General features: G+C 34.9%; 1 protein-coding gene and 1 non-coding gene across 6 annotated transcripts in view; one reads left to right on the forward strand and one right to left on the reverse strand.

Moving 5' to 3' along the window:
- Window positions 1-15,744, forward strand: part of FER (FER tyrosine kinase) — a 460,210-nt gene that overhangs the window by 64,300 nt on the left and 380,166 nt on the right. The window lies entirely within an intron of this gene.
- On the reverse strand, window positions 5,844-5,983 carry LOC136404721 (small nucleolar RNA SNORA29). Its single transcript, XR_010751426.1, has one exon. It is a non-coding gene; the product is annotated as a small nucleolar RNA SNORA29 (small nucleolar RNA).

Genomic DNA, 15,744 nt, shown 5'->3' on the forward strand with positions numbered 1-15,744 from the left:
TAATCTTGTTTTGATACAATGTCAAATTTGTTGTTAATTATATCCGGTGTATTTTTCATCTCAGTCATTTTTTTATTTTTGGTGTCCTTTACTAACCCTATTAACTAGATGAACTTGACCATCTCCCTGACCACTCCTCTTCCAGCAGTTGCTTCCTCCCGGCCTCCTCCTCCTGTGCTGGCCTCACTTTGTGTCTCACCAGTATGTAAATTTAAATATGCCTGTGTGTATAAGTTCTTATCTCCTTTTTCCTACCAAAACCCAGCACTCTCTTTCGTCCCACACCTGTACTTTAGGGTGAAGGAACTGGAGAAAAGGAAACAGAAATTGTGTAGCTGAGCCATTTCCATGTTGAAAATGAACAAGTCTTAAATAAATGAATTACCTGTAATAGTTGAATTTGAATCTTTTTATATCTTTCATGCCTCTATTTAATGTGCTTGTTCTTTAGTTTCTTTTACATGTGGAATATAATTATAGTAATTATTTGTCTCTGTCTTCTATCATCTTGTGTTATTTCTGGGTCAGTTTGGATTGAACGATTTTTCTCCTCATTTTGGGTTGTATTTTTTCTGCATGGTAATCTTTGATTTGATGCCAAGTATTGTGAATTTTATCTCTTTAGGTACTGAATATGTTTGTATTTCTTTAAATGTTCTTCAGCTCCGTTTTGGGTAATGGTTAAGCTACTTGAGGACAGTATGATATGTTCGGCTCTTGCCTTTACATTTGTAAGGTGGCCCCAGAGTTATGTGTAGTCTAGGGTGAGTTTATCTCCCAGTGAAGCAAGGTCATTCTCAGTGCTCATAGGGTGCTCTCCACATTATGAAGTTTCACAGTTTGGCTGTTGGGATGTGGCAAGATGCTGTGGTCTGAAAATTTTCTACATTCAGTAGCCTGGGATATCTTAGGGTTCAGTTAATTTATTTATAGTCTCTCAGGGTCCACTGTCCTTTATTGCCTGGTGTCCAGTGGCTTCAGTGCTCTGTATTAAATATACTTATTTAGTTTTTAGTTATTTTAGGCAGGGGGATAAAGATGTTCCTATTTCTCTATCTTGACTAGAAGCAGACAGAAGTCTTGCAACTAGTGATTTTTACATATTTATTTACCAAAATTAAAATGTGTAAAAGAGTTTCAAAAAGAGAACAAAGAAACACTAAAAAAATAAAGGAAGAGAAAGAAAAGAAAGAGAAAGAAAGGAAGAAAGGTAGAGGAAGGAAGGAAGGAAGGAAGGAAGGAAGGAAGGAAGGAAGGAAGGAAGGAAGGAGAAAAGAAAAGAAAAGAAAAGAAAAGAAAAGAAAGATTCCCCTGTTCTCTCCATTCTATTCATTAATTAACATTTTGCTATATTTTCTCTATAGTTCCCGTTCTCATTGTAATTGTGTGTGTAAATTTGAATGACTTGTTGAAAGTTAGTTGAAACATCATGTCCCTTTATTCTAAAATACTTAAGCATATATTTTCTAAGAACATATCCATAAAACAATATCAAATTTGGGAAGCTTGGCATTGTTGCCATACTATTAACAAAAATATATTCCATGTCCAACTTTTGTCAATTGTCCTAATAATGTTCCATTTTGGCAATTTTTTTTTTCATCCTTATTCAAGATCTAATTCAGGAACACTCATTTCATTAGTTACAGCTCTTCAGTTTTTTGTTTTTTTTTTGTATTTTTCTGAAGTTGGAAACGGGGAGGCAGTCAGACAGACTCCCGCATGCGCCCAACCGGGATCCACCCGGCACGCCCACCAGGGGGCGATGCTCTGCCCATCTGGGGTGTTGCCCTGTTGCAACCAGAGCCATTCTAGCGCCTGAGGCAGAGGCCAAGGAGCCATCCTCAGAGCCCGGGCCAACTTTGCTCCAGTGGAGCCTTGGCTGCGGGAGGGGAAGAAAGAGACAGAGAGGAAGGAGAGGGGGAGGGGTGGAGAAGCAGATGGGTGCTTCTCCTGTGTGCCCTGGCCGGGAATCGAACCCGGGACTCCTGCACACCAGGCCGATGCTCTACCACTGAGCCAACCGGCCAGGGCCTCTCTTCAGTTTTTTTTACTCCGGAACATGAGTGTGAGAAATCACACTATGCTTTGGTAAGTTTTCTTTTTATTTAAAGTTATTTTGAAGTGTGTCTATCTGTTTTTAATTCTGAAGGCATGGTTTTTATCTGGTTTTATTTTCCCCTTTTCGTTGTTTGGATTTCTTTTGGAGGAAATATTAGGAGATAGAAGCCTAGGTAGTCATGTTTGCTTTCAATTACCTGGACTGTTTCCTCATTATCTTTGAACACTTCTTTATTTTTTGCAAAATAAGATATTCCAGGCTTATCTGGAATGTTCTCTTTTCCAGTTCTGGAATAAACCCTTTCTCCTCGGATTTCTGGTTCCTTTTAGAGAAACTATTTAGATATTTAACCAATTTACTATGTTTGGGATTTTATATCGAACAATATTATACAATCACATATAATGCTTCAGTGAATAACTTTGTTACAGGTGTGTTTTTGTATCATTATGATTATCTTCAGGGTATATTCCTGGAAATAGGATTTCTAGGTCAATATGTAAATGTATATGTAGTTTTGTTACACATTGCCAATATAAATTTAAAATTTTAAAATAGATCTTGTACTATTCTGCATAGCCACCAGGATATATGAGAGTGCCAGTTACTACTTAATCTGGGCAGAGAGTGTCTTGTTCAACTTTTGAATTTTTTAATCTGGTAGTAAAATGATATCTATTGTAGCTTTACTTAATTTTTTTCTAATTATGAGTGAAATTAAACATCTTTGAATATGTTTAATATCTCTTTTATTTTGAGAATTAATTCTGTGCTAAAAGTGAATTTTACTTTGTCTATTCTTATTCATCTAAAATTATTACTGTCAGAAATAAAGGGAATCCAAATGGGAAAGAAGTAAAAGTGTCTCTGTTTGAAGATGTTATGATTTTATGTGTAGAAAACTTTAAAGATTCACAAAAACCTGTTAGAATAAGCAAATTCAGTGAAGTTGCAGGATAAAATTTTCACATGCAAAAATTAGTGTTTCTTTTTTCTCTCTTTTTTTTTTTACAGAGACAGAGAGAGAGTCAGAGAGAGGGATAGATAGGGACTGACAGACAGGAATGGAGAGAGATGAGAAACATCAATCATCAATTTTTCATTGTGGCACTTTAGTTGTTCATTGATTGCTTTCTCATATGTGCCTTGATCGTGGGCCTTCAGCACACTGAGTAACCCCTTGCTCAAGACAGCAACCTTGGGTCCAAGCTGGTGACCCTTGCTCAAACCAGATGAGCCTGCGCTCAGGGTCTTGAACCTGGCTCCTCCGCATCCCAGTCTGACTCTCTATCCACTGCACCACTGCCTGGTCAAGCAAAAAATTAGTGTGTTTCTATACACTAAGATCAGACCATATGAAAAAGAAATAAAGACAAGAATTCTATTTACGATAGCACCAGAAAAAATTAAAATTCTTAGGAATAAATTTAACCATGGAGAGAAACATCTGCATACTGAAAATTTTAGGACATTAATGAAAGAAACTGAAGAATACACAAATAAATGGAAAGATATTCCATGCTCATGGATTTAAAGAATTAATATTTTAAAAATGTCCATACTACCCAAATCCCTATCAAAATTCCAATGGCATTTTTCACAGAAATAAGAAAAAAACAATCCATAGGGAACAATCCAACAATTCATAGGAAACTGCAAAGACCTGAAATGGCTAAAGTAATCCTGAGAAAGAAAAACAGAGCCAGAGGCATCACAATTCCTGATTTCAAACTGTATTAGAAAGCAGTAGTAATTAAAGCAGTATGCTACTGGCATAAAAACAGACACATAGACCAATGGAATGGAATTGAGAGTTCAGAATAAACCTATGAGTACTGTATATGGTTAACTGAAGTTTGACAAGGGAGCCAAGAATAGTTTCTTCAATAAATGCTGTTGGGAAAATTGGATATTTTACATGCTAAAGAATGAAATCAGCTCCTATACTACACCACTCACAAAAATTATTTTGAAATGGGTAAAAATTTAAATCTTAGCCATGAAACTGTAAAACTAACAGAAAGAAACATAGGCAAAGATGCTTTATATTAGTCTTGGCAATGATTTTTCAGATATAACACCAAAAGCACAAACAACAGAAGCAAAAAAGAGCACAAAAACAAAAGGAAAAAACTTCTGCATAGCAAAAGAACCAGTGGAATGGAAAGACAACCTATGGAATTGGAGAAAATATGTGCAGACCATCTATCTGATAAGGGATTAATATCCAAAATATATGGAACTCATACAATTCAATATAACAAAACAAACAATCCTGTTAAAAATGAGCAGAGGATCTGAATAGACATTTTTTCACAGAAGGCATAGAAGTGGTCAACAGGTACATGAAAAGATGCTGAACCTCATCAAGGAAATGCAGATCAAAACCACAATTAGATATCACTTTTTACCTGTTAGAATGGCTGTTACTAAAAAGACAAGGGACAATAAGTGTTGTCAAGGCTGTGAAGAAAAGGGAACCCTTGTATACTGTTGGTGGGAATATAAATTGATACAGCTATGTTGGAAAACAGTATGGAGGTTCCTCAAAATATTAAAAATAGAATTATTATATGGTCCTATAATTTCAGTTCTGGGTATATATCTGAAGGAAATGATATCACTATCTTGAAAAGATTTCTGCATCTCATGTTTATTATACCATTATTTATAATATCCAAAATATGGAAACAAGCCAAATGTCCATAATAGATGAATGGATAAAGAAAATATTTTATATGTATACAATGAAATATTATTCAGCCATAAAAAGGTTAAAATCTTGCTACTTGTGACAATATAAGTTCTGGGGATTTAATTCAAAGCATGGTGACTATAGTTAATAATAGTACTGCATTATATATTTAAAGTAGTTAGAGTAGATCTTTATTTTAGAAAATTAAATTTAACTGGGTGACATTGATTAACAAGAGTACATAGATTTCAGGTCAACATCTCCACTTCATTTGAACAGTCGATTATGTTGTATACGCAACACCCAAAGTCAAATCATCCTCCATCACCTTATATTTGTCCCTCTTTATACCCTTCCCCCAACCCTCTCCCCCTGAGGAAAACCCCCTCTCCCTGGTAACCACTGACTCTTATCTATGTCCATGAGGCTCAGTTTTGTATTCCACCTCTGTGTGAAATCATACAGTATTTAGCTTTTTCTGATTTACTTATTTCACTCAGTATAATGTTCTCAAGGTTCACCCATGCTATCATAAATGATACTATGTCATCATTTCTTATGGCTGAATAGTATTCTATTGTATATATGTACCACATTTTTTTAATTCAGTCTATCAAGGGGCACTTTGGTTGTTTCTTGGCCACTGTGAACAATGTTGTAATGAACATGGGGGTGCAAAATGTTACCACCACAGGGTAAAAAAGGTAATTATGTGAGGGGTTGGTGGTATTAACTAAACCTTATTGTAGAATCACTTAATAATCTATACTGTATCAAATCATCATGTTGTATACCTTGATCTTATGAATATGTTATATGTTGTTGCTTATATTTCAATAAAGATGAAAAAAAAGTGAAAGTAAAATTGTACTGGTCAGAATAGTCAACTCTCTCCTGAAGTCATGTAGTGATACAGATAATTCTGAAATAACCTTTTTGAAAGAAAATATTATCTTATCATTTATCATATTTCCCCATGTATAAGACTCACTTTCCTCCAAAAGATTTGAGATTTAAAAATGGGTGCATCTTATACAGTGGTTGTAGATTTTTTTTTCTTCTTTTTTTTTTCTTTTTTTTTTTTCCAGTTTTCTCTTTAGCCATTTCATATAGGAGGAGGACACAGAAAAACCTTCCCTCTTCAGATCATGGCAGCATTAATCTATTCCATAAGCATAGCCACTAAAATCTATTATTAGTAGAAAATGTGGTAGTCAAATGGGAATGGTTGTAGATTTTTTTACTTGCATTTTCCGCTTCTTTGCGCTTGTTTTTGTGCACATTGTTGAAGACAGTGATTTATCATCAGACACAGATGAGGACAAGCTAATGGATCGGAGTTTTGACAGTGATGAGGACTTGTATGAATTTTATGATGAATAAAATTTGAGTTCAATGACTTTATGTAATACTTTTTTTTTTTTTAATTTCGGGCCCCAAACTTATGGTAAGTCTTATACATGGGGAAATATGGTAACTGTAAAGTGGATTAAAATATTGCCTATGTTCCATGAACTATATGGTATTAAAAATAATGAAAAAAATACATATTTTTAATGAGAGAGAGAAAGACACAGAAAGAGAAATGAGAAGCAAAAACTCATAATTGAGACACTTTAGTTGTTTGTTTTCTCTTATGTGCCTTGAATGGGGCAGGGGTCGGGTGTGTCTAGCTGAGCCAGTTACCCCTTGCTCAAGCCAGCAACCTTGGGCTCAAGCCAGCAACCTTGGGCTTCAAGCTAGCAACCTTGGGTTTCAAGCCAACGAACTTTGGGCTCAAGCCAGAGATCATGGGGTCATTTTCTATGACCCCATGGGTCCTAGGTGTCCTAGGTTGATGCTCTATCCACTGCGCCACCACCTGGTCAGGCTGCAATTGATATATTAGGGAGCACGTTGAGCATACTGTGATTTTGTATTTGCTCATGCAGAAACATGGAAGAATCACTAGATGAATGCCAAAAACTACCCAGCTGAACTTAGTTTCTTAGGAATATGTGAAACATATAGATACATACTAACATTGTTTGTTGGTTTGCTAGTTACCTTGGTTTACTCCTTGTATTATGAGTCACACTTTATCCACATGTTATATTGAAACTGTCCAAATTCAGGTAACTTTTTCTGCCACACATAATAACTCACTAATTCCAACTCTACTGACAACTACTTTGACAAGAAAACATCAAGTCTTTTTTTTTTTTTTTTTTTTTTAATATTTGAGAGATTTTTTTTTTAATTTTTAAATTTTTTTTAAAATTTTATTTATTCATTTCAGAGGGGGGGGGAAAGAGACAGAGAGAGAGAGGAGAGAGAGACAGGGGGGAGGAGCTGGAAGCATCAACTCCCATATGTGCCTTGACCAGGCAAGCCCAGGGTTTCGAACCGGCGACCTCAGCATTTCCAGGTCGACGCTTTATCCACTGCGCCACCACAGGTCAGGCCATCAGGTCTTTTTAAGATAAAGTACCATGTTTATTGTAGGACTTATGTATTTCTTCACCATCTAATACATGTAAATCTGTGAAAAGTTTTATTAGATTTTCTGCCTTTTTAAAAATGTGTCTCTGATGATTTTTTTGAGTGTTGTACTTGTAACACCATTTTCCCATAAGTTTTGTGATTTTTCAGCTGTGTCTTGTTGCGCTGATTGGAGCTGGAGAAATGTCTGAGATCTCTGATCCGGAAGCAATTCAGTACTGTTTTGTGGAAGGGTCAGTCCCTCCCCCAGCTATGGCTGCCTCCAGCACGGATGAGTCAGCTTTTTTAGGTCATTGCCTGTGTTCCTTAGTTCCCCACCATCTGTCCCTCTCTCTGTCCTTTCCACTTGGGAGATAAACTGGTCTTTTCAACACACCTCGCTCCCTGGTTGCCAGGGAGCGTGGCTATGAGCAGTATTTTCTGCTCTTTTCCCTGGAGTGAGATCCCCTCTGGGCTCTCAGCCTCACCCCCCCCTCCGTTCCTGTAAGCAGGGGAGATTCAGGCGCTCTCTACCAGGTTTGTTGTGGCTTCTTCTTTGCTCCTTGGTTTTTGAGAGCTGTTCTTGTAGTCCAGAGTTGGTTTTTCACGCTGATTTTTCCTAAGTTGATTTGTATTCCAGTTTGGTGGTGAGAGCTGGGCGTCTGTGCGTCCGCCTACTCTGCTGCCATCTTCAGGTCAAGTTTTGTGATTTTTATTACGTGATTTTGCACAACCCAGTTATTATTAGGGATACAAAGGTCTCATTAACAGTAGAACTTATACATTAGAATTACTTGGGAAACTTAAAAATAGTGATGCCTGGACCCTTTTTTTAAACCTATTAAATCAGAATCTCTAGTTGTGGGTTCAAAAAATGGTATTTTAAAAATGCCCCCAGTTGATTCTCATTGCAGGCAGAGTTGTGAACCACTGGCCTAAGGAAACTAGAAAATGCATAAAGGCAGGCACTTCTTAATGGGAAGTACCAGAGGGTTTCTTTGCACTTGTAGTTCAGTCATTGAAAACCTCAGTTTTAGGGAAATTTAATAATGACTTTTCTTTTGGGTTTTTATATCTGATAAGAACTCAGAGATTCCAAAGACTTCTTATATAATAGGCAAACTCTGAATAAAAACTTTTGTTTCAGAGAACCATTTATTTCTAGTTACTGTGTGGTACAGGAAGTATGCATTCTCCATGGAATTTTTTATGTTGTATTTTTAAAATAAGTAACAAGACAGAAAGCAAGTAGTTGGAAGATATAGTCTGCAGAGAAAAGCTATTTATGACAACTGTTTTTAAGGTATTTTTCAAGCTTGAGTCATCTTGTTGATTATTTTCAAATGCTTTACTGTAATTATAGCTCCGGTAGTAGTCTGTTCTTTGACTCAGTGTCCCAGAATAAATATTTTCAGTATAATGAACTTGGAACACTTAAATTGCTACCAATTTTGGAATACTGATTTACATCACCACATATCTGATACTTCAAAGTTAGAAAGCAAGATAATACTTACCTAAAACATATACTTTTTTTCTATATGTAGTTTTCTTTTAAAAAACTGAGTATAGTTTTTCTTTCTATTGTATATTCATCCTAGTATAACTGATACTTTTACTTCTGTTGGTTTCCTAAAGTAAAATAGGCATTTTAGAATTTATGCTAATTATTGTAGAAATCTGCAGTACTATTTAGTGTGTGCAACTGATCTCTTTTTTGGTGGAAAGGAGATAGAGAAGAACAAAATTTCTGTGAATTGAATCATTATATCTTTTTGATTGTAAAATAGGAGATGCTTCTATTTCCAGGACCTATTTTGGTCACAGAACAGCAACTTAGAAAGGTCAGAATCATTTTAGTAATTCAGAAAATCTTGAAATCATACATATCAGGTAAAAATAATATTTATTATATAATGTCAATATATATAACTCAATGTATGATTTAGCATTCTGGAAAATGTTCTAAAAGTTGTGTGTGAAACCTGTAATTTTGTTTCTCTGGGGCACAGTGTACTATCTGTGTCTAAAAGTCCTATTTCTAATTATCTAGTGTTTTATTAGGGTTGATCATACAGAAAGAGGATGATTTATTTCTTAATTGTTCTACTTAGGAAGATTTGTGCTGTGGGTCATTATTCCTGATAGAAACCCAAATATTGTGAAATTTCCATTTTCATTTCTTCTAACAGAGCATGTCATTTCAAGAATGACTCATTTATCTTAGCCAGTAAAGTTCCTTTTCTTCAACTATAGTTGACATTCAGTATTATTTTATATTAGTTTCAGGTGTACAGCATAATGTTTGAGAATTATATAATTTATGAAGTGCTCCCCCCAATAATTCTAGTACCCACCTGGCACCATATACAGTTATTACAATATTATTGACTATATTCCTCATGCTGCACTTTACATCCCTGTGACTATTATTTAACTACCAATTTGTACTTTTTAATCCCTTCAGCTTTTCCATACAGTCCACTAACCCCCCAACCCCCACCCCACTACCCCCATCATCTGGAAAGTATCAGTCTCTTCTTTGTATTTATGACTCTGTTTCTGTTTTTTTGTTTGTTTATTTATTTTGCTCTTTAGATTGTACATATAAGTGAAATCATATGATATTTGTCTTTGTCTGACTTACTCACTTAGCATAATACCCTTTAGGCCCATCCACATTGTGTCAAATGGTAAGATTTCATGCTTTTCTATGGCCAAGTGGTATTCCATTGTATATATTACATCACATCTTTTTTATCCAGTCCTCTATTGATGGGCACTTGTGTTGCTTTCATATCTTGGCTATTGTACATAATCCTGCAATGAACTAGTGGTGCATATATCACTAAATATATTTTTTGTTCTTTTTTAAAAAATAAATTGTTTTTTTTTTCTTTACCGAAAGCCTGTAATACTATGTTGTATTAGTTTATGTGCACAGCATGGTAGTTAAATAATCATATATTTTACAACTGTTCCCTCTCCTTTGTTCAGTACCCAGTTGGCACCATACATAGTTTTCACGGTATTACTAACTATATTTCCTCTGCCGTATTTTACATCCTCATGATGTTTGTAGCCACCAATCTCTACTTCTCAGTCCCTTCACCATTTTTATCCGGTTCCCCAACACCCTCTGGCAACCATCAGTCTGTTCTCTGTATCTTTGAGTCTGTTTGTTTTGTTTGTTTATTATATTGTTCTTTAGATTCACCATATAAGTGAAATCATAAGGTACTTGCTTACTCTGACTGGCTTATTTTACTTAGTGTAATACCCTGTATGTGCAGTTAGGCTGTCCCAAATGGGTAAAACGTCATTCTTTTTTTTTTTTTTTTTTTTTTACAGCTGAGTAATATGCCATTGTATATATGTCCCATAGCTTTTTTTATGTACTCATCTACTGACGGACACTTGGGCTGCTTCCATGGATTGGCTATTGTAAATAATGCTGCAAAGAACATAAGGGTACATATATTTTTTTGAATTAGTGTTTTTTGTTTCTTTGGATATATACCCAAAAGTGGAATCACTGGGTCATAAAGCAGTCCATTTCCAATTTTTTGAGTAACCTCCAAACTGTTTTCAACAGTGGCTGCACCAGTCTGCCTTCCCACCAACAGTTCATGAAGGTTCCTTTTTCTCTACATCTTCATCAACACTTGTTTGTGGATTTATGATAGCCATTCTGACAGGTGTGAGGTAATAGCTCATTGTGGTTTTAATTTGCATTTTTCTTATGATTAGTGACATTGAGCATCTTTTCTTATGTCTATTGACCATTCTATGTTCTCTTTGTAGAAGTGTCTATTTAGGTCCTTTACCCATTTTTAGATGGAATTTTTTTATTATTATTGATGTTGAGTTGTATGAGTTCTTTGTAGATTTTGGATATTAACTGTTTATTGGATATATCAGATGGTGGATATGTTCTTCCAGTTAGTGGGCTGACTTTTCCTTTTGTTGATGGTTTTCTTTGCTGTATAAAACTTTTTAGTTTGAGGTAGTTCCATTTATTTTTTCTTTTGTTTCCCTTGTCTAAAAAAAGATATATCAGAAAAAAATATTTACTAAGAGAAATGTCCAAGATTTTACTGCATATGTTTTTTTTCTAGGATTTTGTGGCATGAGTCTTACATTGAAGTCTTTAGTCCATTTTGAGTGTATTCTTGTATATGGTGTAAGAAGATGTTCTAGTTTTATTTTATTTTTTTTTTGCTTATCTCTGTCCAGTTTTCCCAACACCATTTACTGAATAGACTGCCTTTACCCCATTTTATGTTATTGATTCGTTAGTCAAATATTAGTTGATCATATAGGCGTGGGTTTATTTCTAGACTCTCTTCTGTTTTATTGATTTATGTGTCTGTTTTTATGTCAGCACCATGTGTTTTGGTTACTATGGCCTTGTAGTATAGTTTGATATCCGGTAACATGATTCCTCCATCTTTGTTCTCAAGATTTCTGTGGCTATTCAGGTCATTTATGGTTCCATATAAATTTTTGGATTATTTTGTCTGTTATCTCCTTGATTAAATTTATTTCTGGGTATTTTATTTTTTGATGCTATTGTAAATGGGATTTTTTTTTTAAGTATTTCTTTCTGATAATTATTATTGGTATATAAAAATGTAACTGACTTCTGGAGATTTACTTTGTATCTTGCTACTTTATTGAATTTATTTATAAGTTCCAGAAGTTTTTGATAGAATCTTGAGGATTTTCTATACATAGTATCATGTCATGTGCAAATAATGACAATTTACTTCTTCTTTTTCAATTTGGATACCTTTAATTTTTCTTCTTGTCTGATTTCTGTGGCTAGGACTTACAGTATTATGGTGAGTACAAGTGGTGAAATTGGACATTCTGTCTTATTCCTGACCTTAAGTGAAATGTTTTTAGTTTTTAAAATTGAGAATGAAGTTAGCTATAGACTTGTAACTTATAGTATTTATTATGTTCAGATACATTCTATCTATTCCCATTTGGCTGAATGGTTTTACCATAAATGTGTGTTAGATTTTTTCAGAGCTTTTTCAGCATCTACTGGTGTGATCATATTATTTTTATCCTCCATTTTGTTTATGTGATGAATCACATTAATTGATTTGTAGATATTGTACCAACCTTGTGTCCCAGGAATAAATCTTACTTGATCATGGTATATGATCTTTTTAATGTATTGTTGGATCTGATTTGCTAATATTTTGTTGAGGATTTTACCATCTACGTTCATCAGAGATGCTGGCATATAATTTTCTTTATTTATAATGTCATTATCTGGTTTTGGAATGAGGATAATGCTTGCCTTATAAAATGAACTAGGGAGCTTTCCCTCCTCTTGAATGTTTTGGAATAGTTTGAGAAGGATAGGTGTTAGTTTTATGAGTGGTTGGTAAAATTCACCTGTGAAGTCACCTGGTCCAAGACTTTTGTTTGCTGAAGTTTTGTGCATGTTTGTTTTTTAAGTTACTGCTTCACTTTTATTAGTTGTATTCTGTCCAGATTCTCTGATTCTTTCTGATTCAGTTTTGGAAGATTGTGTGTATCTAGGAGTTTACCCATTAAATCTAGATTGTTCAATTTATTGGCATATAGTTGTCTGTAATATTTTTTACAATCCCTTGTATTTCTTTGGTGTCAGTTACTTCTCTTTCATTTCTGATTTTATTTATTTGCCCCTTGTCTATTTTTTTCATGATGAGTCTGGTTAAGTTTGTCAATCTTGTTTATCTTTTTAAAGAATAAGCTTTTGGTTTCATTCATCTTTTGAAATTTTTTACAATCCATTTCATTTATATTTTGTCTGATCTTAATTATAATTTTCTCCTACTCACTTTGAGCTTTGTTTGTTGTTATTTTTCTAGTTCTATTTAGAGTCAAGTTTGGTTATTATTTGAGATTTTTCTTGTTTCTTGAGGTAGACTGTAATGCTATGAATTTCTGTCTTATGACTGCTTTCACTGTGTCCCATAGAGTTTGGGTTGTTGTATTCTCATTTTCATTTCTTTCAGGTATTTTTTACTTTCTTCCTTGATCTCATTTTTGATTAATTCATTTTTTAGTAACATGTTATTTAACGTCCACATCTTTGTGTTTTTTTTCGGTTCTTTTTCTTGTGATTGTGTTCTGGTTTCATACCATTATGGTCAGAAAAGATGCTTGATATGATTAATCTTCTTAATTTATTGAGTCTTGTTTTGCATCCTAACATGGTCTATCCTAAAAAATGTTCCATGTGCACTTGAAAAGGATGTATATTCTGCAGCTTTGGGTGAAATGCTGGGAAGATACAAAATAAATCCATCTGATCTAGTGTGTCATTTAAGGCTTCCATTTGCTTGTTGAGTTTTCGTTGCCATTGATGTCAGTGGGATGTTAAAAACCCCTATTATGACTGTATTATTGTCAATCTCTCCTTTTATGCTCATCAAAATTTGCTTTATATATTTAGGTGCTCCTGTGTTGGGGACATAAATGTTACAAGGGTTTTATCCTCTTGATGGATTGCTCCCTTTATCATTATGTAGTGTTTTTCTTTGTCTCTTACTATGTAGCCTTTATTTAAAAGTCTGTTTTGTTTGATATAAATATTGCTACCCCAGCTTTATTTTCATTTCCATTTGCATGAAATATCTTTCTCCATCTCTTTACTTTTAGTCTGTGTATATCTTTTGTTCTCAGTGGGTCTCTTATAGACAGCATATATAAATATATGGGTCTTATTTTCTTATCCATTCAACTATGCTGTGTCTTTTGATTGAAGCATTTAAGCCATTTACTTTTAAAGTGATTATTGATATGTAGTTATTTATTGCCACTTTATTTTTTATAACTATGTTTCTCTTTTTATTTTTATTCTTCTTAAATAAGACCTTTTAACATTTTATGTAATTCTGGTTTGTTGGTCATGAACTCTCCTTTATCCTTTTCTTATCTGAGTAGCTCTTTATATGTTTTTTCCGTTTTAAATAAAAGCCGTGCTGGGTAGAGTAGTCTTGGTTGTAAGTCCTTGCTTTATCACTTTGAATACTTTGTACCAATCCTTTCTGGCTTGAAATGTTTTGTTGAGGAATCAGCTGATAGATTTATGGGAGCTCCCATGTAGGTAACTGTCTTTCTCTTTCTGTTTTTAAGATTCTCTCTTAATCTGCAATTGTTGGCATTTTAATTATGTATCTTGGTGTGGGTCTCTTTGGATCCATCTTGTTTGGGACTCTCTGTGCTTCCTGGACTTGTATTTTTTTCTTTCACCATGTTAGGGAAGTTTTCATTCATTACTTTTTCAAAAAATTTCTTAATTTCTTGTACTTTTTTTTCTCCCTTGGTACTCCTATGATGTGGATGTTGTTAGGGTTCCTGTTGCCCCAGAGGTCCCTAAACTATCCACATTTTTTAAAAAAAACTTTTCTTTTTGCTGCTCTAATTGGGTGTTTTCTGCTTCCTTGTCTTGTAAATCACTGATTTGATTCTCTGCTTCATCTAACCTACTATTGATGCCATCTAGTGTATTCTTCATTTCAGATACTGTATTCTTCATTTCTGACTGGTCCTTTTTTATGGTTTTTAAATGTCTTTTTTTTTCATGCTTATTATCTTTTTGTTTAAGTTCTCACTGATTTCATCTTTTCTTCTCTTAAATTCCTTGAGCATCTTTACAACCATTGCTTTGAACTCTGTATTTGGTAAATTGCTTGTTCTTATTTCATTTAGTTCTTTTTTTCTGGAGATTTCTCTTGTTTTTTTCATTTGGGCTATGTTTTTTGTCTCCCCATTTTGGCTGCCTCTCTGTGTTGGTTTCTGTATATTAGGTAGATGTGCTGCATCTCTCTGTCTTGGTAGAGTGACCTATATGGTAGGTGTCCTGTGGGAACCAGTTATGCTGTTTCCTTGATCACCTGAACTGTGTGCTTCAGGATTGTCACACGTGTGGGTTGTGTGAGTCTTCCTGTTATAATTAAGTCTTGATTGTTGTTGGGATGTACATGCATAAGGTCAATCCTTAGGCTGGCTGGCTGTGAGGATCAATCTTGATGACATTGTAAGAGCTGCTGTGTGGTTGTTGACCAGACAGAGTGGAATTTGCCTCAGGAGGGTTCTGGAGCCGCTGCCATCTCCCTTTGGATATGCCCCTTGGGAACCTAATTGGATCTTTCTCTGAAGTTGTCTGAAGCTTGCCTCTGGGTGTATTGGTTCTGGGACCTCTTGGGAGGGATTCTGATATAGGTCAATGACAGAAGTTTCTTGTGACTTGCCTGGGCAACTTGTTTGGAGCAGCAAAAGTCCCAGGGAACACCAAAGCTAGCTGCCACTGCCAGATACCCACAGACCTTTGTGGTGGAGCAGTGTCTGAGGGAGTTGTCAGGGTGAGGGCAGCAGAGTTTAAAAGGTCCAAACAGACCAAAATTTGGCCATGTGAAGGGAGAGCAGTTCATCAGTTTGGCATGGGAGGGAAATATTGCCCTAGTCCTAGAGTCACACAACTTAGTCTGTCCTGGATTTTGCCCAGATCTCAGGGAGA

This window comes from Saccopteryx leptura, chromosome 4 (assembly GCF_036850995.1).
Source record: "Saccopteryx leptura isolate mSacLep1 chromosome 4, mSacLep1_pri_phased_curated, whole genome shotgun sequence".
NCBI classification, from domain to species: domain Eukaryota; kingdom Metazoa; phylum Chordata; class Mammalia; order Chiroptera; family Emballonuridae; genus Saccopteryx; species Saccopteryx leptura.